Genomic DNA, 24,225 nt, shown 5'->3' with positions numbered 1-24,225 from the left:
CCAGGATTAAAATTTGCCTTGATTTTAGAAATCATAAATGGGCAAGAGAGTCTTTTGAAGTATGTGCTTAAAATTATTAATTAGTCTCATTGACTTTAATATGGGGCATTACGTTCCTTATCATATAAAAATTATTCTACGGCATAAAGTTTCTGTGAAGGCTAGAGCAAACATGGCAATCATGAGATAGTATTGTGTGTTGTAAAGAGAGATTAGCAAGAAAGCACTGTCAGCAGAAATAGAACTGAATTTATTTGCAATTTTGATGCAGTAGTTGTCCTCTCTGAGTCTGTCCTGGCTGGCAGGAATCTAGAAAGCCTAGGAAAAGTTCAACATCTTGCAGCTACTGTGCAACCCTTGCTCTGCATTACTTAAAGCGAACCCAAAGTGGTCTCAGTGCATGCCTGTATAAGACTTTCAATGTTTATCCTACTATGTCTGGCTTTTCTACAATGGCAATATAATTAGTATTTTGACATTCATATACAAGAAAGGAGAGTTAAAGCTAAATAGATACTGACCTGCCACATAGTGACAGCTCATTCCTGAATGTTTCTCAGATTACATACACTTTGTGCCTTTTTACTCTCAAGTATTTTTCTTCCAAGATTCATTTACAGTAAAGCTGATCTTGGAACAGTTTTAACTTTGGGTATGTGGTATATGTTTATGAAATTCAATTTGACATAGAACAGAGATTTATTAGCTTACCTAAGGCCATGGAGAAAGTCAGCTTTAGTCATGCCAATCCAACATCAGTTTAGAAGAGCCTGAGTAGATATACCTTATAAAGGATAAGGAGAACATTTTGACCGGCAGACAATAATTTTGTGGGAGACGTATTCAGAATCAGTGAAGAGATTATAAACCCAGTGTCACTGATATAAGAGGGTGACAGGACTTCTAATCACCAGGACTACTTAAGAACTTTAATTGGATTGTATGTTAACATTTTTTACCTATGACACTTTTCACTAGAAATCAGTTGAGAAAGATACTCCTGCATCTTTACACTATTTTATGATATATAATGAAAATATGTAGTATATAGTAGAAAGTATATTGAGAGGACTTGCCAGGGGGGGTTTAGTTTGTAGTCCTTACTTTATTTACCTTAACATCTGTATGGATGAAGATGGCATGATATTTAGGAACAATGTCATGGGGAAAACATGAAGAAATCAGTCCCTTTTACTGATTACTTGCACACACAAAATTATTCAAATTCGTTACAATTTTGTCAAGGTCATATTATTTCTACAGCTTCACCTTGTATTTCACTACCAAGGACAACTGCAGCAAACAATCAAAAAAATCCTCATTTATGCTAATGTTTTCTTTTTATTACCTTTCATTCAGCAAACAGGGTTCTACTAATCTTCCTCAGCAACAGGAACACTTCAGTCTATTAATAGAACTAAATGTTCAATATTCAACTATCAAATGATGTTAAGCATATTTCTTATTCTAGAATTAAACTAATAAAAAGGAATAGAGGGTAAAACATAAGAAAAAAAATAGATTTGCACTAACACAATGACTGAAAATTATGAGATTGGTGACCATTTCATAGATAGCTAGTGGTTTCTCCTATGTTTGCAAATAATAGATAATAGGGGACCAATCAAAGTCAGAGAATGAAATGCATGCATTAGATTCACAAATGAATGAATTGGATTTTAATGAGAGCTGTGTACGATCATTCACAGAAAGGAAGCATGGCCAGTGATGCTTCTGTGAGAGCTAACAGCACAGACTGAGTGTGATTTGAGCTCTTAAAATCACACACTGCAATGGGAGCCCTAGACCCAGCCTCCACACTGGGAGCCCAAAGACATCGCTGAAACACTCTCTGGGAATCTGTAAGCAGCTCCTCAAAGAGCTGACAGCCAGACATGGGCCCTCTAATCCAGCAGATGAAAGTGCATTGAGATCCAGTGACTACAAACTGAAACTACACCGTCAGAAATGGAAAACCAAAGCTAATGTTTAACTAAGAGGGAGATTAACCATCACAACTTCATGATAAATCAGATAAAATCTTCACCATTTCAGGCCTCAAAACCATGTCTGAATGCCTTCCAGTATATTAATTGTAGGCTGGCTCTAATTTAAGTTATGGTACATGCTGTGTCTTGTGATATGATATTAACAACAGAATTATTGACTCTTTCCTTACCTACATATTGAATTAATTGCTTCATTTTTTGAGGGAGATGATTTAACGTTCCCTATAACCTAAATTTTGTCTTTTACCCTCCTATCCTACTTCCTTACCAATGGTTCCTCTTTAAGAGCATCGAGAACTTTACTGCCTGGAAGTGCAGACAAGCTCTACTACTCTTCTGCAGTCTGATGTAATTGTCTCTTCCGTAGGTAGAGCAGGAGAGGAAATCACTTCTATCTTAAGAGGTAGATAGGGTCTGTAGATGGAGTTCAGGTCAGTCACTTTATGATTCTCTGAGAGCCTTTGAGTTCCCCTAACAGAGTCCTGCTTGATGGTTTAATCTAAAGACCAAGAGACAGATGTGGTGATAAAACAAAATGGGATCAGTGCTGAGTGATGTGATCATAAACCAAGGTTATGTGTCACTTGTGAGTTAAAACTTAGACTGTCAGGGAAGCTCAAAGGCATCACATTTCATTGAGAGCAAAATTAGCTTGGTTGCGCATAGTGTTCAGAAATAGCACAGTATGTAAATGCAATTAAAACAGCATCACTGATGACTTCGAGAGGCTATGCCAGCAGAATAAGTCTTGGCAAAGCTGTGACTGGCTCTGAGGTCTCCCCTTCCACTTTCCTTATGGAGCAGCTATTCCTTGGGGAACAAGATGTGACCAGCCATAAAGACTATAGTCTTTTGCCCTTCATTGCTGATGTGCTGCATCCCAGCGTGGCCCTGTTGTCAAAAACTTGTTGTGCCCACACCTGCACACCATTGCATGAGCCTGGGTCCGGTTCCTAGCATTGATGCAGGATCCCGCAGGACCACGGGAATTAGAACTCGCAGGGCACATAGAAACCATTTCAGTTCCTCTAGGTCAGAACAGCTGTACTCAATTTTTTCTCAGATGTTTGCCTAATGTGCCTTTTAAAGCAGTATCTATTGCTGTGTTGTTTCATGGCTGTTGGTTAAGGAAACTTCATTTGTTTTGCCCTCAGTGAGCAAAAAATACTGCTTATCCCTTCCACAACAAGTTTTCCTGTGTGTCATGACTCTTAAAAAGCCCAGCCATGCTTTCCCATTGCTTCCCAGTTGATGTTTTCTCTGAAACACTGCTCTTTGGACATCTTGATGTAGCTCTTCTTTCTCTTTACTCTTTCACTTGTGTTGGAACTAAACCTGATTTGAGTTTGAATTTGAGATTTTTCCAAAGAGTTATGCAAATGTCTGTGGAAGACAATCTTACATCAACAACTAAATTCAACTATGTGCACCCACCTACAACTGCCTAGCACTAAGCCTTTTTATAAGTGGTACCAGGAAGATGAATAAAGGGTTCGTTATGTTAAAAATATGAAACTAAGAAGCTGGGTGATTTATTACCATCAGTAGTTTTCAATCACTGTGTAGGAAACAGAGATCTCCAAACCCACTGGAATGAAGAGGGTTCTATAGAAATCCCAACTACTTTACAGCCAGTACAGAGACAAAGGCAGTATGTAAAGGCAGTGATATTTTAATAGTTCGCTTTGCCAAGGATAAAGATTCAGACTGAAAAGAACTGTCCTACTTTGGAAATGTCTTCTTAGTACACAGAGAATATATAAGAAAAAGAGTTTCAATTAGGTTGCTCTGCTTTTGTTACATTCAGTTTGAGAAATGCATCAATAGCAACTGCAAATACTGATGGGATTCCAGAGGAAACTGGAGAACATGGAGGCATTTAAGGCCTTGTTGAACCCAGTAACGACAGCTGATGGGCACACAATAGGCACAAAGGACAGACCTTTACTGGTTGAGCCCTCTTAGAAGTTAACAGTAAGAGCAGGAAATAATAAAACGGGACTCAGTGATAATGCAAGTTCATATATGGAGGGAGAAAGAAATCATCTGAAACTGAATACGAGAAAGACAGTGTGAAAGCAATATTAATGAAGGAGGCATAAGGGAGCCACAAACACTGATTTAGATACAAGCCTGCAAAGCATTAGGGAAACTACACTTTTTTTTAAAGAAAGCAGTATAGAATGATAGAATCATAGAATAGTTAGGGTTGGAAGGGACCTTAAAGATCATCTAGTTCCAACCCCCCTGCTATGGGCAGGGACATCCCTCTAGACCAGGCTACTCAAAGCCCCATCCAACCTGGCCTTGAACATCCCCAGAGACGGGGCATCCACAACTTCCCTGGGCAACATGTTCCAGTGTCTCACTACTCTCACGGTGAAGAAATTCTTCTTTATGTCTAAATCTGCCCTTCTCCAGTTTCAATCCGTTCCCCCCTGTCCGATCACCACAAGCTTTTATGAATAGTCCCTCTCCAGTTCTCCTGTAGGCTCCTTTCAGGTACTGGAAGGTCGCTATAAGATCTCCTCAGAGCCTTCTCTTCTCTGGGCTGAACAAGTCAACTCTCTCAGACTGTCCTCATAGGGAAGGTGCTCCAGCCCTCTGGTCATATTTGTAGCCCTCCTCTGGACCCATTCCAACAGCTCCAAGAGCTCCAAGAGCTCCAACAATTTTACACTGGAAAGCTAGGTTTCTCCCAGCCCAGATTGTATGGGTAGTAGTTGACAAACAGCAGCTCTTGACTTCTAGTATTTGCAAACTTTGCTCTTTTTAAGCACTCCTCCTTCCATTTATTCATTTCTGGGCTCATGAGCCTATTTGCATTATCAAATATAAGTTTCATAGAATCATAGAATCATAGAATAACCAGGTTGGAAGAGACCCACAGGATCATCGAGTCCAACTATTCCTATCAAACACTAAACCATGCCCCTTAGCACCTCATCCACCTGTGCCTTAAACACCTCCAGGGAAAGTGAATCAACCACCTCCCTGGGCAGCCTGTTCCAGTGCCCAATGACCCTTTCTGCGAAAAACTTTTTCCTAATGTCCAGCCTAAATCTCCCCTGGCGGAGCTTGAGGCCATTCCCTCTTGTCCTGTCCCCTGTCACTTGGGAGAAGAGGCCAGCACCCTCCTCTCTATAACCTCCTTTCAGGTAGTTGTAGAGAGCAATGAGGTCTCCCCTCAGCCTCCTCTTCTCCAGGCTAAACAACCCCAGCTCTCTCAGCCGTTCCTCATAAGGCCTGTTCTCCAGCCCCCTCACCAGCTTTGTTCCTCTTCTCTGGACTCGTTCCAGAGCCTCAACATCCTTCTTGTGGTGAGGGGCCCAGAACTGAACACAGGATTCAAGGAGCGGTCTCACCAGTGCCGAGTACAGAGGGAGAATAACCTCCCTGGACCTGCTGGTCACGCCGTTTCTGATACAAGCCAAGATGCCATTGGCCTTCTTGGCCACCTGGGCACACTGCTGGCTCATGTTCAGTCGGCTGTCAACCAACATGCCCAGGTCCCTCTCCTCCAGGCAGCTTTCTAGACAGACTTCTCCTAGTCTGTAGCACTGCATCCTTCTGTTCAAAGCTAGCAATGTATTGATTTCACTTTAGTTTCAGGTTTCTTTAGGCTTTGTGTCAGTGAAGCATTCAGCTGTGGCAAAAGCAAGTTTTGTGGCTGAGCACTAGATCAAGGTGTGCAGGTGGTTTCCAGACCCAGGGGAGCCAAAGAAGGAGCTGAGAGTCCCACAGGGAGCTGGCAGGTCTCATGAGAGTGGCTTACATGACTTGGGCATTTCCAGGAGGAACTGCAGGAGATTAAATGGTCCTAGGGAACACTAGTGACCAGGAGCGCTGCCAATAGAGCGTGTAAACAGGGGACTGAGAGGACAGAGCAGTTTACACAGCAGAAGGGCAGTGAGAAGGGCCATAGAAGTAACAATAAAGCTAATCCTAAATTAGTCTAGTCAGGTCCTGCCCCACAAAACACCCCCAGTGATCTCCCAGGCATCTGTTTTAACAATTGATACTCTGAAGCATTTAGAAACCTAGCTTGCTTTGCTTTCAGTAGTATCAGACATCTAAACTGCTTTTAAGAAACTGGGGTTAGGAAAATCTGTCAGCATTTAGTTCCATGTGAGTTTATATGGGAGATGATTCTCTACAGAAAGTCTTTAACTTGAGAAGTGCTGTCCCAGATGGATATAAGGAGATACAGTCCAGAAGCATCACTTTATTGCAGTCTGTTCTGAAGGGATGAGAAGAATGTGTCAGAAATAATAAAACCTAGAGATATGACAAATCAAAATCTAAGCCTGGCAACAGAGTTTGTTCTGATTGAAGTAGTCACTCTACCTGTATGTTTGACAGTTATTCTACATAGTATGACCAACAAAATATATGTAAGCTTATATACATTTATAGGCATATAAATGTCTTCCAAATCACCAATGTTTCTGCCACCAGGACTTACCAAACACAAGCACTATTGCAGCATTGCACTACTGCAGGCAGTTCAGGACAACTTCTCTGAATGAGGTCTGTACCTGCCACTTGTGATATTTATTCTTGGTGATATTAGCTGCACCATTTTTCTCCATTAGGGTAGTTATGATACGACCTGCTATCATTCACTGTGCCTTGCAGACACAAGGCAAAAAGGTGGTCCCAGTGCTAAAAAGCATCAAAGGAATATAACTGTAGTCTTAAAGCTTTTTCATATTTGAGGCCTGGAGCTGGGTAATAATTGTAAAGCCCAATGTAAATTCTAGAATATAACATTAATAGAAGCCCTGACACGGACTGCATTGCTAGGTGGGGCAGCTGGAAGAGTCTGAAAAGTGGGGCAAAAAAGAAAGAGGCAAGGCAATCCAAATCAGATTGCAAAGGAGGAAAAAGTAGGATGATGTACTGCAAAGGACGTTCTTCACTGCAGCAAGTGGAGCACAAAGTTATTTTCAGAGTTTTCTCACTACGGGAATGCTTTAGTCTGTCCTTGACCTCTGTGCAGAACCTTCTCAGTGGGAGATTCTCTTGCTGTCTTCGTTAGCCTGAGGACTATCAGTAAAAAGAACTTTGCCAATCACTTCCCAGTGTCAGTCACTATGCAAATGAGCATCTCTCCTATTTAGAAAATGTACTCTCTCTGTCCATCCATTTTCCCTTCCTTATTGATACATCAGTTTAATGACAGCAAACATTGCCAGACCAGCCTCGCAGGCTCCAGCTCTCCTTTTATAACCCAGAAAGACCATAGGCAGCAGTGGTGCAGCTTGTCTCTGCTTTTCTTCTAATATACCTTATTCGCCAACGCCAAAGACCTGCAGGGAGCAGAAGGAATTGAATTTCTGTCTTCTCTGTATTTACGTTGCTAATGAAATAGGCTCATGGGCACATTCATTCTGGGATGCAGTCACCTATTTTTTGAGAAATGGGACGGAGAGGACAGCTCATTCTGTCTAGGTAGCTCTTCAGCGAAGACAATCACACTTGTGGTAGGACCTCCAAGCTGCATACAGTCTTCCTCTGGGGGGTTCACTGGGAGGGAGGAGAAGATGTATGACAATATTAATTAATGTAAGAGCCTATGCATAACTCTTGTATTGGAAGTGGACCGGGTATGATGAGAAGGTGCTGAATTAGATGAGCATGCACTTCAGAGTTAACCAGCAGTTACAATGCATGTGCTACATATATACAGCTGATTGCCTTTTGTTGAGGTCTTTTGGTCACAAAGTGGACAAGTTAGGTGGCTTCTGTTCCTGGTTTCTATTCCCACACCAGTGTGCTCCATCAGCCATGCCAGTGGGAAGTCATTGAGAGACAGGGTAAACTCCTTGAAACTAATTTCTCCTCTATAACCAGGTAAATGCTTGCTTGGATTCTTCTTTTGGCCCATGAACATTACCTTTGACTTGCTTCATCACTGTGGTCTTGATGTACGACACCATCTTAGGTGCATTGGAAAGCCAATATCTACAGTGCTTGCAAAGGGCTTTGAATTTATGCAGTGGAGGCTCTTCTAATGGCATAGGGAAAGCTGTGTTCGTGAATACAATAAGCAGGTGATTCTATTTGCTACAAAGAATTTAAAGAAGACAAATTCCATGGAGTCATTCCTCTAATCTTTTCTCTCCCACCTCCTAAAAACCATGAGAAATTCTGCTAAGAAATGTATTTATCATAAATGTACGTGAAAAATAAATCACTGCTTAGCATGGATGTGTCAGGCATGCAGTACTGTCCTTCACCAGGACTTTGAAGATGGTGTTGTACCCAACATGGCACTGTTGGCTTCTGTGAACAGCCTCTGCTAACAGCACCTAAGGTAAACCCTTTGGTAAACTGCTGGAAACATACCTGTGATAACCTAACCAGCCACTGAGTGTCATCTTTGTTCCACAAACCCAGCCAAAACCGTACTTGTATGACAGAAAGAAGAAAGGATGTGTGACCCTTAAGGAGAGCTCAGATATAACAACACTTAGGAGCTAGACACAGTCCTTGTTATAAACAGGAAAGCCCTAATTAGCTCACCTGCTTTAATAACACAGTACTCAGCCTCTGTGATCTGCAGTTTCTCTCTGATATAAAGTAGGTATTTGAACCTAGAGGTCACAACTTGCTTCTAGAGAAGGGAAAGGCTAAATTTCTCATTGCTGGTGACTTCATTGATATCAGCCATTTTAAACCAGGGATGATTTTGACCCAGTGACTCACAGGGCTGTGCTAATAGGCACCAAAAACCCCATTTTTATATATTCCTCTTCATATTTAGTGGCTGGATCTCACAACACAGCAGCTGTTCTCTTTCCTTTCTCTTTAACTGCAGTGTATAGTTGTCCTGATTTGACTTGTAACCCTTCTGTATAGCAACAGATAGCCTTACCCATATACTTCCCTCTGAACACTGGTCAAGGTTTTTCCATCCAGGGATTACATGCTGCATCATGTGAACCAAGACTCTGCTCAATGACCATAACTCTCATAACGGACTCAGCCTCTTTCTCAGCTATTGCTGGATAGGCTTCTGGGGGAGCTCCAGATCTCTTTCCTTCCAGGACAAAGAACGCTACCAAAACCTCAGGGACCTGCTACACATTTCATGGCTTGCCAGAAGACAAGCTGTGACAATTCAAGTCACTCTTAGATGACCTGGGACTCTGAGAAACCTCTAGCATATGTTTCCCAGGCTCTCTAGTCATGATTCTACATGGATGAGGCCATCCACAAAGCCATTTCCAGCTACTCTGAGATGTTCAGTCTTTTTCATCTACTGTTAGTCTGCTGACTTCAAATACTTTTGCCTTTGCTTACTTACAGGACTTCCAGCACCTTGGTTCTCACTTCCTAATCCCTCTCCTTTACTATCTCAAGATGACCCAAGACAATACCTCCTATTTGTTGCTGTATCAGAGGTACAAGTGAGCATCAGTGCAGTATTCAAAAGATATTTATTGGTTTCTTTTTACCATATATAAGCTGTTAGGAATTTTGAATCCCTACTGGGGCAGATCAGGAAGTCATTAGGCTGAAGTAGAGGATACTGTTCTTCCTAAACAGTACCTTAAGGATGCAGAAAAATAGGGTGATGATCTTCACAATGAGGGTAGTGAGGCACTGGAACAGGTTGCCCAGGGAAGTTGTGGATGCCTCGTCCCTGGAGGTGTTCAAGGCCAGGTTGGATGGGGCCTTGGGCAGCCTGATCTACTGGGACATGTCCCTGTCCGTGGCAGGGGTGGTGGAACTAGATGATCTTTAAGGTCCCTTCCAACCCAAACTATTCTATGATTCTATGAGATTCATGCAAGAGAAAGGCCCTGCATGCTGGAGGAAATTCTCCCCCAAAAACTTCTAATGCAATGAGAAAAAGAAGCATGGCAGTGTCTGTGGCTATATTTGCCGTTTCAATTTGATCTGTCTATCTTATTTGCTGACGTACATAGATTTACTGTGCTGTGACAGCAAATGTATTTATTCTTGGCTAATTAAAATAATAAAATCAGAACTTCCAATAAGACTGCTGTTCTGCAAGAGGACAAATCTGCTCAAACCTGAGCAATGACTCCTGAAAATATCTAAGTCACAGAGCTTTTATTTCAGACAGCTGGCAGCAGACTGACTGCAAGAACATATCCTATTGTTCCAGTCTCACAGGTGGAGCTCTGATCTTAAACTTGAAGGGTGGCTTTAGTTTCTAGGTCAGCTACTGACTCATTGTCTCTCTTGTCTTGACCACCTTCCCAGTAAAACTGATGAAAAGTCACATGTTTAAGAATTAAATAACACTATTATGTGTGCTAAAGGTCTGAGCATGTCAGATCTGTAGTGCAAGTTCTCAGCTCTTATCTGGGATGGAGGCAGTTACCTTAAAATGTGACTTGAAACAATTAGTTTTATTGAAGCACCAACAAAAACCATTCTGTCACCCCTTCTTTTATATATCTTGAGAATGTAAGTTATACAACGACTGACTTTCAACCAAAGAATATGTGAATGCCTTTTGCATCCAGTTACTGGGTGGGTTGGGCTTCTGTATTTCACAAAATAACATACTAGTTGACGTTAGAAGGTACACCTGGAGCTCATCTAGTTAAACTCCTTGCTGAAAACAGTGTTGCCTAGAGCAGATTGCCCTGGGCAATGTCCTATCAGGTTTTGAGTATCTCCAAGGACGGACACTACACAAACTCTCTGGGAAACATATTCCATTCACAGTACAAATGGCTTTTTTCCTATTTTAAGTGGAATTTCCTGTATGTCAACTTGTGCCTATTGCCTCTTCTGTTGTTGCTGAGCACCGAGAAGACTCCAGCTCCAACATCTTTACTTTCTGAATAGGTATTTATACATATGGATAACATAACCCGATACTTTTCTGCTTCTGGCAGAATAGACTGAGCTCTCTCAACCTCTCTTTGCATAAGAGATGCTCAAATCTCCTCATCATTTCCACAGCCCTTCACAGGTATTGATGCAGCATGTACTTGGGAGCCAACCACTAGACACAGCGTATAGATGTTTCTCAGCAATGCTGAGCAGAGAGAAAGGATCATCTCCTTCTGGCAATACTCTGTCTAATGTAGTCCAGGAGGCCTTCAGTCTTCTTTGCTGCAAGGCCACATTTCTTTGTCACGTTCAACTTGGTATTCACCAGTATCCCTGGGTCCTTTTCTGCAAAGCTATTTTCCGGCTAATTGGCACCCGGCACATACCAGTGCATGGGGTTGTTCATTGCTAGATGCAAGATTTTCTAATTTTTTAATTTCATGAGGTTCTTGTCAGTCCATTTCTCCAGCCTGTTGAGGTCCCTCTGAATGGCAACATGACCCTCTGGTGTATCAGTCACTCTTTCCAGTTTCATATCATCATAACACTTTCTGCAACTATGGAGTCCAATCATCTACATCAATAATGTGGATGTTAATATTTTCCCCAGGATCAGCCCCAGGTTACACCACTAATGAATGGCATCTAGCTAGACTGCTGCTAACAAATCTTTGAGCCTGGCAGTGGGTTATTTGTGACCTGCTGTGTTGCCCCTCAAGAAGATACCAGAGTGATTCAAGTCCTTCATTTCCTCCATGCAGACAAAGGTGTGTTAACATTAGACTTCGTCCAGTTGACCGAAGAAGATATTACCTACTGATTTTTTTTATTTTTTTTCAGCTCAGGTGGCCTCTAGCACACATCTGTCACCATATAACTCAATTTTGTCTGACCCCTACTCCTGATGCATAAGCTGTCAGCAGGCTCTCCACCCATCCCTAGGCAGAGCCTTTCTGCTGCTCTCATATATGTGGCCACTTGCTAATATTCTTCAATGAAATGTTAATAAAGTGAGAAAGAATATGATTTAGTGAAATTTAGACCTCATTAAAGCCAGTGGGATCTCAAATGCACTTTTAGGGCAGAATAAAGACCATAGTAAGAAATAGAGGCAAAGGAAGGTTGTTGACACCTGTGGAGACAGCCCTTATCTTAGGGCTTAGGAAACAAAATTGCCTGCTGTGGTGTTCAACAGCAGATGCAGGGGGTTAATTTTACTAGGAGAGATGCTTCTGCACCAGAAATTAGCTTGTAAAAACTATGCCAAATAGAGCCATGTGGCTGCTATTATTTTTTTTTTTCCACTATCTTGGTCAGTATAGCCAACTGGTGAAACTTCTGCCTAGATAAAGCTATTTTCTTGGTATGGTGCTCATCTGCAGGCCTTGCTAGAATGATTTCTTTTGCCCGTTCTGTGGCACAGGAAAGTAGCTCACATGCTATGATGTTCTGCAGTCGTCTCACGTTATTTCTCTTTCTGCTTTATTGTTATGCATTTGTTTTTTACAAATTGTAATGCACTTCATTACCTTTTATCCTTCTCTCCATGTTTTCACATTTTTCCCTGTGCAGGTTGATGACATTCTTTTTATCAAACAGCAGCAATTGCTGGATTTTCATATTAATCCAATTTGTGTCAGTTTGTACCCAGGAAACCAAGAAGAATGAGTCTATCTCGTATGAAGGCAAAGAAGTTCCTCTGTTAAAAGCCTTCAAAAGCAGAGATCCTCCAGGTAGAGAGAGTATATGACATATTTGATGATGCAGTGACCACATGTGGCATGTTAACCTGCCCTCTGCTTTCCATTTTTCTGCAAAAATCACGTCCCAAGTCCAGCTATGCCACTCAGGGATCAGATGATAAGAAAAGGTGACCTCTTGAAGAAAAGAAGTGAAGGACACAGAGAAAGTGCTGAAAATGGAAGAACAGGAAGTAAAGAATGAAGCCGAGTTGAAGGGAAGGAGAAGGTTGAAGTGAGTCATAGTGAGAATACACCACTGTCAGTCTTGAGCTTTCCAAGGAGCCGACACCTCCACTTTGGATTCCTTGGGAAGTGTTTCATCAGGTCGGCCTCCCCTGGCCTGCACAGCAAGGACTTAAGGTGGAAGTATTATCTTATCTGCGATGAGTAAGCACATGATGTTTCCCTGAGTTGGAGCTGAAGAAATATCCTGTTAACAAACCTGTAGTTTTCATGTGTATCTGCCTGGAGACTAAAATCCAGTGTGCTGCCATGATCTCTGTCTTTAATCAAGGTCTCTGGATATTTGTCATTTCTGATGCTCGGTGCTGTAGGAGGACAGAGAGACAACACAATGCAATGTGCAGGCCTGATTCCACTTTGTAGACAGAGTTTCTTTTGATACCAAGCAATTCTTAGAAGTATTCATTGTCTTTCACAACCCTTCTTTCACAGTTAGATTGTTTTTTAAGGCAAGACCTAGAGTCATGTCACTGATCCACCCGCTACAAGAGAAAACAATCCAGTGTGGTACTAAACATTGCTTGCTTTTACACTCAAGCTGTTTCCCCTGGAGCATTTTTTCATTATCTCTGATTACTTAGTCATAAAGACTTGAAAGAATCAGGACAAAAATTCTGTCTTCTTGGTAAGCCTTAAAATTGGTACAGAACTTGCAATGCCAATATTAATAAAGGGTTTCAGCAGTTCAGCTATTAATACATTTTCTCTGGCAGAGCTTAGCAGAATATGATGAATTCTGGGTAGAGTATGTTATGCTAATTAGCATAAATATAGGAAAGACCTTTTCCCTTCTGAATATAAGAATACTCAAAATGAATACTGTAGTTAACATATGCACACAGGAACATAAGATTACATGTATCACTGACAATATCATCTTATTAGCTATGAACATATGCTTTGTACAGGGGGAGGCTCTGATTGTTAAAGGAAGGGCAAAATATCGGCAGATGTTGTGAGAAGAAAGCAGCAAGAGATGGAGCTCTTTGGATACAGTTCATGGAGACAACCTCGGAGAATTTTTAGACTGAAAATTACCTGTTTCTAAACAATATATAGAAAACTGTCTTCTGGGACTTTTGGGGTAAAAAAACCAATGATCCAGGCTCCTTTCCCCCTACATCACATTTATATCCACCAATTCATGTGGACTGTTCCCTCCCTCCACCCCTTTCTAATTAGAGCCATCCTGCAAACAAAAAGGGGGAAAACAAAACTTCCAAAAGGCGTCTAAACCCCCAAATATTCACTTCTATGGAAATCACAGAATCATAGAATCATAGAATAACCAGGTTGGAAGAGACCCACCGGCTCATCGAGTCCAACCATTCCTATCAAACACTAAACCATGCCCCTTAGCACCTCATCATAAACATCCTTGCTTTAAATGTTTCTTTTGTCATCCCCAAGGATAAAATAATCCCATAGGAATAAATGGTAGTGGGATTTTTTCCCTTTTCCTTTAAATACCATCTTGAAATTAGAAATGGAGAAGCTTCCAAAGCTTTTATAATGAATTGACAGAATTGGATACCATGTATGAAAAATTTCTTTTAGTAAGATAACTGGGACCATGTCACAGCGGGAGCTACAGCAGGATAATGAAGCACAATCCTCCTAATTACAAGACCGAAACAAAACAAAATGCTAATGCTTCTCAAGTCACATGTAGTGCACAGACATAGCAGATGTTAATAAAGTGGAGGCCTTTGTATATTTCCCCTTGCTTTTAGTGTCCCTTTAAGCCAACAAGAAGTTCTCTAATATTGTGGTGGTTCACATAAATCTCATATTTATTGATTGCACTGATACAAAGTTGTTTGATCACTTGAACCCAATGCAGGGATTTAATGAGCAGGGAGAGTTTTGGATTTGAAGGCATGCAGGGCATAAGGCTGGGGCAAAGGTATCTCACAACAGTCCAAGGGTCTGCTATGCACTGTTAACATTTGCTTCTGTTCACACTACACTGATTTTACTGTCAGTTTCAGTGAATCTTTCACCAGGCATCTGATGGAAAAGCCCATTAGGAATGATAGAATTACTAGGTGATCTTTGGGTCAGGCCTAAAGAATAGATAGATCTAGTTACTTTAAGATGAATTGTAATTTCTCTATGAATGCTTATGGGTAATTTTATATCTGAGAGTAACAAGAGGAAGCAAAACAAATAGACAGCAGAAGTAATTTTCGTTTTTCATTCACATGCTGCTAGAAAAGTGTGCTTTCTTCATCTGAGGATTAGAAAATGGCATCAGATGCCATATTTGAAGGACTCTGAGCAAACAGAATCATAGAATCCCTGGGTTAGAAAAGACCTTTGAGATCATCAAGTCCAACTGTACCTGTCCACTACTAAATTATATCCTTAAGAACTTCATCTACCCATCTTTTTAATACTTCCAGGGATGGTGACTCAGTCACCTTTCTGGACAGCCTGTTCCAGTGCTTGATAAACCTTTCAGTGAAGAACTTTTTCCTAATGTCCAATCTGAACCTTCCATGGCGCAGCTTGAGGCCAGAACTCTTGTGGTATCATCTATTACTTGGGAGAAGGGACCAACACCCACCTCTCTACAACATCCTTTCAGGTAGTTGTAGACAGTGATCACGTCTCCCCTCAGGCTAAACATCCCAAGCTGCCTCAGCCGCTTCTCCTAATACTTGTTCTCCAGCCCCTTCACCAGCTTCGTTGCCCTTCTCTGGACATGCTCCAGGACCTCAATGTCTTTCTTATAGCAAGGGGCCCAAAACTGAACACAGTATTCGAGGGCAGCCTCACAAGTGCTGAGTGCAGGAGCAGAACCACTACCCTGGTCCTGGTGGCCACACTGTTTCTGATACAAGCCAAGATGCCATTGGCCTTCTTGGCCACCTGGGCACACTGCTGGCTCATGTTCAGTCAGCTGTCAACCAACACCCCCAGATCCTTCTCTACAAGGCAGCTTTCCAGTCACTCTTCCCCAAGCCTATAGCAAGCCAAATTTAGCAAAGTTCACACAAGTCATAGTGTTTTAAGATTGAATGTTTCTATTTGACCTGTATTGTGGTGCTGTATCATAAAAAATTAAGATGATACACAATATCTTCTATTATTCAATATTACTCAGAAGATGCATCAAATGGAATATGTTTTCCAAACACAGGATGGTCGGATGGCTATTACTTCTGTTGCAGTAAATTCTCTGAGGGACACATTCTATGACTCAGAATCAGTTTGAAATTACACGATCCTACTTTATTCCTGGTGATAACATTGGGGATGCACTTTGCATCCTGCTATGCACAGAACATATTGTCTTCTTCGGATCCATCTTTTATCCTCTGCTTTCTTTCAAGTAAACAAAATGCAGGGGTAGGTCAACAAAAGTTCAGCTTCGGGTGAGGCAGCATTTGCGATTATAGTTCTAGCCTGTGTATTTGTTTATAGTAGAAGGAATAGATGTATATTGAACTACAGAATAAGTTTGTCTTCTCCTGATTTATCCTTCCTTTCCTAGGTTGGAGGAAGGGAAGGACTGAGCACAGCCATTCAGACACAAAATGCTACAAACCTTTTTATCTTTTTTTACATTATATCTTATTTACCTTTATTTACAAAATGCCTCTATCACCTACTGTCTATCCAGTCAATAAAGACTTTTTTATTTAGCACAATAAGTGTGATAAACCTAAAAATAATCTCCAAATTGTTGTGTGGATAAAATATCTACCTGTAAACACAAGTGAAATACCAATAATTTCCAAAAGGCTTTAACTATTAAGACAGATACCTCAGAGAACAAATATTTCTCCTTCTGTCCCAGCAATGATTTATTGAAGGTCTCTTAGACACACAGACAGCGAATGTCTTGAAGAGGGCCACAGAAGTACCGCTATTCTAAATATATTCTGTACAATTTTGATTATTGGGATCCAAGTGTAGGACGTGCAAGTGTAGGACATGGATGCATGTCAATTAAATCAAGTAGTCTAAGCTGTCTAACAACTCTTTCAAATCTAATTGCTCAGAAAAGCATGAGGGTTTTTCACGTTAGAGAGTTGTTCTCAATATTGTGCTTATTTTTCCTCTACATATGTTCTCTGTCAACCAGATAAAGTTCAGTTTTCCTCTGTCTCACTGGTGCACTATAAACACTGGTTAAGTAAAGAGCTGGAAGTATTTAATTATTGTGATAATATGAGGCCATTATATCCCATTGATTGTAGGTAACTGGCTCTAGGGAATGCTCTGTGTAAGTATCTGAAGTGCTTTACAGATACTAATTATTGCCACAAGACTATCATTCCCACTTGAAGGTAGGGAAATTAAGGCACAGAGGAGTAAGCACTGAGATTTTCAAACACAGCGACCCCCAGTCTAGACACTGAAATCTACACTGAAAATTTCCAATTAATTGCAGTGTTCTTCCCAAATTTGCTGGAAATCTGTTGGGGAAATACAAAGGTATTCGAAAGATCTGAATGAGGTCTTTTGGTTCGGGTAAGTCATACTTACCCTTAGCTTTTGATCAATTCTGTTAGTGCAGAACTTCTGATGGTTACTACAAATTATGACTAGATCATTTGAAGGCTAATATCAGCAAATGTGGGCCAAGCAGCTTGCTCCCTGACATGCTGTGAGCTGCTGGGGTGAGACCTGGGATTTTCAGATTCAGCCTCCCAGATCTCCTTCCCTTCCAGCTTTCAGTCTCCAGTAGCAGCAGCACGTCACACTTCTGGTCCAGCGCAGCTATGCCACAGATGGAAATGCCAAAAGGCAGCTGAGGCAGTGAGGAGGAACACGGGCTTCCCTCCAACGTGCACAAATCTGTAACATCTCGCTAATGCATTTAAATTAATGTTCTCGTACATTCCTGGTAAGAACAAAAATATCTTGTGGTGGAGGCACTTTCCCTTTTAGCAAACAGTGATGCCTCCAAAGAACAAGGTCTTGACAGTCTGAAAGAATTAAGTCTCTTTTCAAGCAGAAAGTTCAGCTACAGGCGAAGAAGCTGCAGTGAGAATACCTTCAGACTGCTCTGTCACTTACCTCCATAACTAACTACTGGAGCTTTTTCTGCAAGGCTAGATATATTTAGACTTTCTTTGCTAGATCATTCTTTTAAGGGCAGACTGATTAGGCCAAGGTATGAGCAGACTAGCTGTAAATCAGCCTGAAAGTAGGTAGTGATCTGGCAAAATGGATCCTTATCTGCAACTCTTCCCCTTTGCTCATTTTACAGTAGTTAGTCTGCCTTTGCTCACTGACTGGTCTCTGTGCTGAACTCTGTTACATTCAGAAGGACCATAAGGACAAGGAACAAGAAAATTTAAAATAAAATTAAATACCTTAAAGTGGTGATATCCAAGCACAGACTGCAAGATTCTGCTAAACTGAAGGATGCCACACGCTCCTTTGCAAGCAATAGCAAGGTCTTGGGATGCACTCTGGTCCAAAGCCTCTGCCCTGTCCAAAGCCGCTGCCCTGCAAGGGACTGTGATTTCCAAGACCTCACATTGTGGCATTTGGTAATTTCCAAACCAACTTGAAGGCATATTCCCCTCAAAAGATCGACCCTATTATTTTTTTTAACCTGTTCTTCCCATCCCCATGAAATTGGATGAGCTGGTTTTTAGTGCTCTCTGAAACTACAGAGCTGCCTGACTCCTGTTCTAGGGAAGTGTCCCCACTGGGATTACACATCTGGAATGGTAAATCCCCAGAGCAGAAAAGAGAGTCCATCAGATCCCCCAGGCTCTTACCTCATCTTGGATGTTTTGCAACCAAGAAAGGACATCCTTTTACCTTAACAGAGCAATAACCAGCGTAGGTAGCCAAAACAGCAGAGTCAGAAGTAATTTTCCTGTAGGCAGAATTCAGCTTGTGCACTGGGCAGGAAACCATGGCGCCCCGAACTCCAGCTGCTCCAGCAATACCCCTTGTCCACCACCAGTCTTGGGTGACTGGGGTTTGGGTATCTGAGGTTGTTAAGAAGGTACAACTACACTCATGGATTACATTACAAACACAGGGGGACAGAAATGCTACACTGGAAAGTAACAAAAACTGTTTTCTGGCTGCTGTCAGGTTGCTGAATGCAAAGTAACCTCATAAAAAACTTCATGCAAATCCAACTCCATTACAGAACCTCATGAAACTTAAACAGTACTGTAAGTAATCTCAGTGCTTGGAAAGGAAAATGGTAGCAATTAATTTTTCTCTGTTCAAAATGCTGCATTTTGGCTTTGACCAAATTTCTTTTTAATTACTGGTTTAAGCCTCTAAGAGAGAACTGTGAAAAGGTAAAACAAACACTTCAAACAAACCATAACATGAGAATTTTTTACTCCATCTAAACTTCTACAATACAGACAATGTCCCCCCCATTTCAGCAATATAACTGTTTTCCTCAACATGTTTTCAGTTTGACCAAAAAATGTTTCCCCTCAGCTCAGCTTGAAGCCTCATCGTGATCTCAAAAGACAGAATCAATAGACGGAAGCCTTTGTTCTTATAACTCTTCAGAAACACCTATCAAAGATTTCAAAATGAGGGTTTGAAATGAACCTGGGTATCACAAATGATCTTTTGCCTAACATAGATGATCAAGCTGGAATTAAGTTTGTGTGCTTTTCAGTTTGGCTTCAGCCCCCCGACCCCAAGCCAAAGTCCAGCCACAGCCAAAGCCCAAGAATCTGCTGCTGTGAAGATGGGATGGGACAACTAGGTGAATATGCAAAGAAGAAAGATTTTGTTTTTCATCAAAAAGCCAGACAATAAACCTGACATTTAGCTTGGGAGCCCAGGAGGTTATGACAGCCTCTTTAAAAGGTGAAACTTTACAACACTGAGCATGATTTCAGGCTGTCTGAAGATTCAGACAGGCATGAGGATATGTGGCCTTGCTACTGAACCTTGGTTAAAAACACTTCAAATCTTCCCAGTTTACAGAGTCCACAGGTCAGCAAACCGACATTGGACTGTCTGGGAACAGCCTGTTCAGTCCCTGCTGCACAGTGACACTGCCCTGGTCCTCAGTGTCGCAAGCAGAAAACAGTGCACTGGTTTAAACCTCCCTGAAGCTCTAAGAATGAGGAGCTGCTCAGACACTGAAGCTGTGAATTACTGTTTGCTCAGTCTTTCAACAACTTTTTATCAAACTTATCCATTTTGTTGTTTTTATTTTTTTAAACTAAAATTAATCAGCTTTAAAATGATCTTTAGCAAACAAAAAGTGATTTACTGCCTTCTCCCAAAACTTGTTTCCAAGAAATAATCATCATCATCATCTTCTTCATCGTCATTGTCATCAATATTAATAATAATAATAACTTATCACATGTTGATAATTTTTCCCTCTTTTTCTGTCAGTTCATAACATTCAAAAGAAAACTCTGAATGAATTCTTATGTTATTGTTGAAGAATTTCCATAGTTTTATATTCCTAGCAAAGTTTTCACATGTCAGACAATGTCTCACGTTGGGTCTGTGTCTACTCCTCAGCCAGCCCTAAACTAAATTACCGATTAAATAAATGACAGTAACTTTGAGCACTGAAAGGAACCATCTGGTGAAGATGAAACTAACAGATGTGCTTCCCTGTCGGTACCATATAGTTAAGAACTGCACTGCTATACACATCCTTGTTCACCTGCTTATAAAGTAGCATTTCTGTTCTTGCAGTGCTTAGGGATGCCATTCATCATGCCAGGCTCTGCATACTGCCAGATGTTGTAGCCTCAAAGCACTAAAGTCCTGATGCTCCAGTGAACTCTGTGCAGTGGCCTTGGAAGAAAATGAAGCATGGGACCAAGTCCTAAGGAAATGAGACAACCAACCACCGCCTGAGTGGGACACAAAGTAATATTGGAGTAATATTTATCACAGTTAGACAGGGAATACGTAATAGTAGGAAGAGAAAGCAAGTGCTACATATACGTAGTAATTGTCACATCAACTCTTCTCCTGTACAGTTGAAACCAAATCTTACTCCTTCCTGCTGCGTCTTCCAGACACACTGATCACAATTTCCATTCTGAAACAAGGCAAAGCAATAATCTGTTCTAAGAATTACATCCATATTGTTGCTGGATAGGTACCCCGGACTCACCCAGACCCACATTTGCAATGTTTCATCAAGTGCAAATTGCTGGATAGGCAAAGAGGTATTTAAAAGATGAGTAGATGAGGTGCTCAGGGACATGGTTTGGTTGACAGGAATGGTTGGACTCAAAGATCCTGGAGGTCTTTTCCAACCTGGCAGTTCTACGATTCTTGCCTGAAGTTGACTTTGATACTGTGAAGGTTGATCAATATTTACTGCTGTGCAATAAAGTACAGCTTTCTACAGTCAATGATAATGCATTTCTCCTCCTGAAAACTAGCATACAAAAGGTGCGAATTATGAAACAGACAAGCAACAACAGGGATTAACAGAAATCATTAATTTGGGAACATCTTTCAAGAGGGACATGTATTATAGTGGGTTTGTTCAGCTGCAAAGCAAGTAGAAAAAAAATTGAGAGCCACTAGCATTGTGCAGCTCACTGTTGTCTTCGGCATGAAGAGACCACGTGGGAGAATTGTACTTGCCTGTGCAGAACAATGTCCTGAGAGAAGTCATCTGAAAACTGGGATACGTATGTGGTGTGGACTTCAAGGCTTTTGCCTCACAGCCACAGTGTTTGGAAATAATTAATTGTGTAATCTCCATCCTTGAAGATATTTCAAAGCTGTCTGGACACAGTCCTGGGCAACTGGCTCCAGGTGGTCCTGCTGTAACAGGGGAGTTGGACCAGATCACTTGCAGAGGTCCCTTCCAACCTCAGTCAGTCTGCGATTCTGTGACTATCTGAAGAGTACTTCCTATCCATCAGAGAGAGCTCCCACTGAAGTTATTAGGAGTCTACTGGAATAGGGCTATTGAGTATTATGAAGAAGACAGTATTGTGATGAGTTGACAGCCAACATCAACATTTCAACTTGTGTGATACTACATACAACCAGGTTATTTTATGGTCCTACCTAGTGATGATGTTGTCCTCATGTTTCACCAACAGTGATGGAGTCCGTGTCACAGAAACACACAATTCTGGCATCTAAGTCACTCAGAACAAAAGGTTCTCTTGTCTATCTCCAAGTTCCATCATCTTCCAACAGTCCTGGAAGACTGGGGAAGTCCCACTGGACTGGAGGCTGGCTGATGTTGTGCCCATCTACAAAAAGGGCCGCAGGGAGGACCCAGGAAACTACAGGCCTGTCAGTCTGACCTCAGTGCCAGGGAAAGTCATGGAACAGGTGATCTTGAGTGCTATCATGAAGCACATGCAAGAGAACGGGGTGATCAGGCCCAGTCAACATGGGTTCACAAAAGGCAGGTCTTGCCAGACTAACCTGATCGCCTTCTATGACAAAGTGACCCGGCTACTGGATGAGGGAAAGGCTGTGGATGTATCTTCCTGGACTTCAGCAAAGCCTTTGACACAGTTTCTCACAGCGTTCTGCTTGAGAAACTGTCAGCCTCTGGGCTGGACAGGCGCACACTCTCCTGGGTGGAAAACTGGTTGGATGGCCGGGCCCAGAGAGTGGTGGGAAATGGTGTGAAATCCAGCTGGAGGCCAGTGACAAGTGGGGTTCCCCAGGGCTCGGTGCTGGGTCCAGCCCTGTTCAATGTCTTCATCAATGACCTGGATGAAGGCATCGAATGCACCCTTAGCAAGTTTGCGGACGACACTAAGCTGGGTGGAAGTGTCGATCTGCTGGAGGGTCGGGAGGCTCTGCAAAGGGATCTGAACAGGCTGGACCGCTGGGCAGAGTCCAATGGCATGAGGTTTAACAAGGCCAAATGCCGGGTCCTTCACTTGGGGCACAACAACCCTGTGCAGTGCTACAGACTGGGAGAAGTCTGTCTAGAAAGCTGCCTGGAGGAGAGGGACCTGGGGGTGTTGGTTGACAGCCGACTGAATATGAGCCAACAGTGTGCCCAGGTGGCCAAGAAGGCCAATGGCATCTTGGCTTGTATCAGAAACGGCGTGACCAGCAGGTCCAGGGAGGTTATCCTCCCTCTGTACTCGGCACTGGTGAGACCGCTCCTCGAATCCTGTGTTCAGTTCTGGGCCCCTCACCACAAGAAGGATGTTGAGGCTCTGGAGAGAGTCCAGAGAAGAGCAACAAAGCTGGTGAAAGGGCTGGAGAACAGGCCTTATGAGGAGCGGCTGAGAGAGCTGGGGTTGTTTAGCCTGGAGAAGAGGAGGCTGAGGGGTGACCTCATTGCTCTCTACAACTACCTGAAAGGAGGTTGTAGAGAGGAGGGTGCTGGCCTCTTCTCCCAAGTGACAGGGGACAGGACAAGAGGGAATGGCCTCAAGCTCCGACAGGGGAGGTTTAGGCTAGACGTTAGGAAAAAATTCTTTACAGAAAGGGTCATTGGGCACTGGAACAGGCTGCCCAGGGAGGTGGTTGAGTCACCTTCCCTGGAGGTGTTTAAGGCACGGGTGGACGAGGTGCTGAGGGATATGGTTTAGTGTTTGGTAGGAACGGTTGGACTCGGTGATCCGGTGGGTCTCTTCCAACCTGGTTATTCTGTGATTCTGTGATTCTGTGACTGAGGAATTTGCAGTGGGTCATTTTATAGCAAATATAAATGAATCTTCAAAGTTCTCTCCTGTATGTGTCCATCCTTCCCCTCTCTTTATGCTTCAAATCATGTCACATGGCCATTCCTATTCTGATTAAATTTAGAAGCATTGGACAAATATTTCCAGAAAATACCCAAATGAGATACTGTTTTGCTAATCCAGGCTGCTTCCTTGTTTAAAAGTACACAATGTAGAGGAAACTAGTGGGCAGGTTCCCTCCAAGTCACATCCTTGCAAACAGGACTTCTTCAGGTGTGAATGCAAAAAGGCAATTTGGTGGGAGCTCTTTGTAAATGCACAGGCTACACCTCCTAGTAACTCCAGAGTGATCTCATTTGTTGTGGAATCCATAGCATGATCAGATTTCCAGTACTGACATTTCAATTAATTATCCTGTTGTTAAGGGAAAATATCCAACTTTAACAGAGAGAAAGACTATAAAATGCTAGGCGCAATCTGGAAGCTTAAAAGTTATCTGAAAAGAAATTGAAAATCTCTGAATTACCAATTTCAGTTGGTAATGATTCCACTACATATTTCTCAGAATTTCCAGCCATAGTGATACGAGTTCAAAAGCCAGGATTTTGGGTTGATCCTGTAATGTCCCAGCACCTGGAAGTGAGACTCTCACCTTATTTTCTTTCACTTACAGTCAGGAGGGGAAGTGAGAACTTCCAAGTGGCTCAGAAAAAAATTGTAAAACATGAGATTAGATGAGGGAAAATGAAAGACCCATGAAAACCCAATTTTTTTTTTTTTGCTTGCTTTCCTTCCCTGAAGAACTGTGCTATT

The sequence above is a fragment of the Phaenicophaeus curvirostris genome, chromosome 3, assembly GCF_032191515.1.
Source record: "Phaenicophaeus curvirostris isolate KB17595 chromosome 3, BPBGC_Pcur_1.0, whole genome shotgun sequence".
NCBI classification, from domain to species: Eukaryota; Metazoa; Chordata; class Aves; order Cuculiformes; family Cuculidae; genus Phaenicophaeus; species Phaenicophaeus curvirostris.
The sequence above is the reverse complement of the archived record's forward strand: the minus strand, read 5'-3'. Positions refer to the sequence as shown.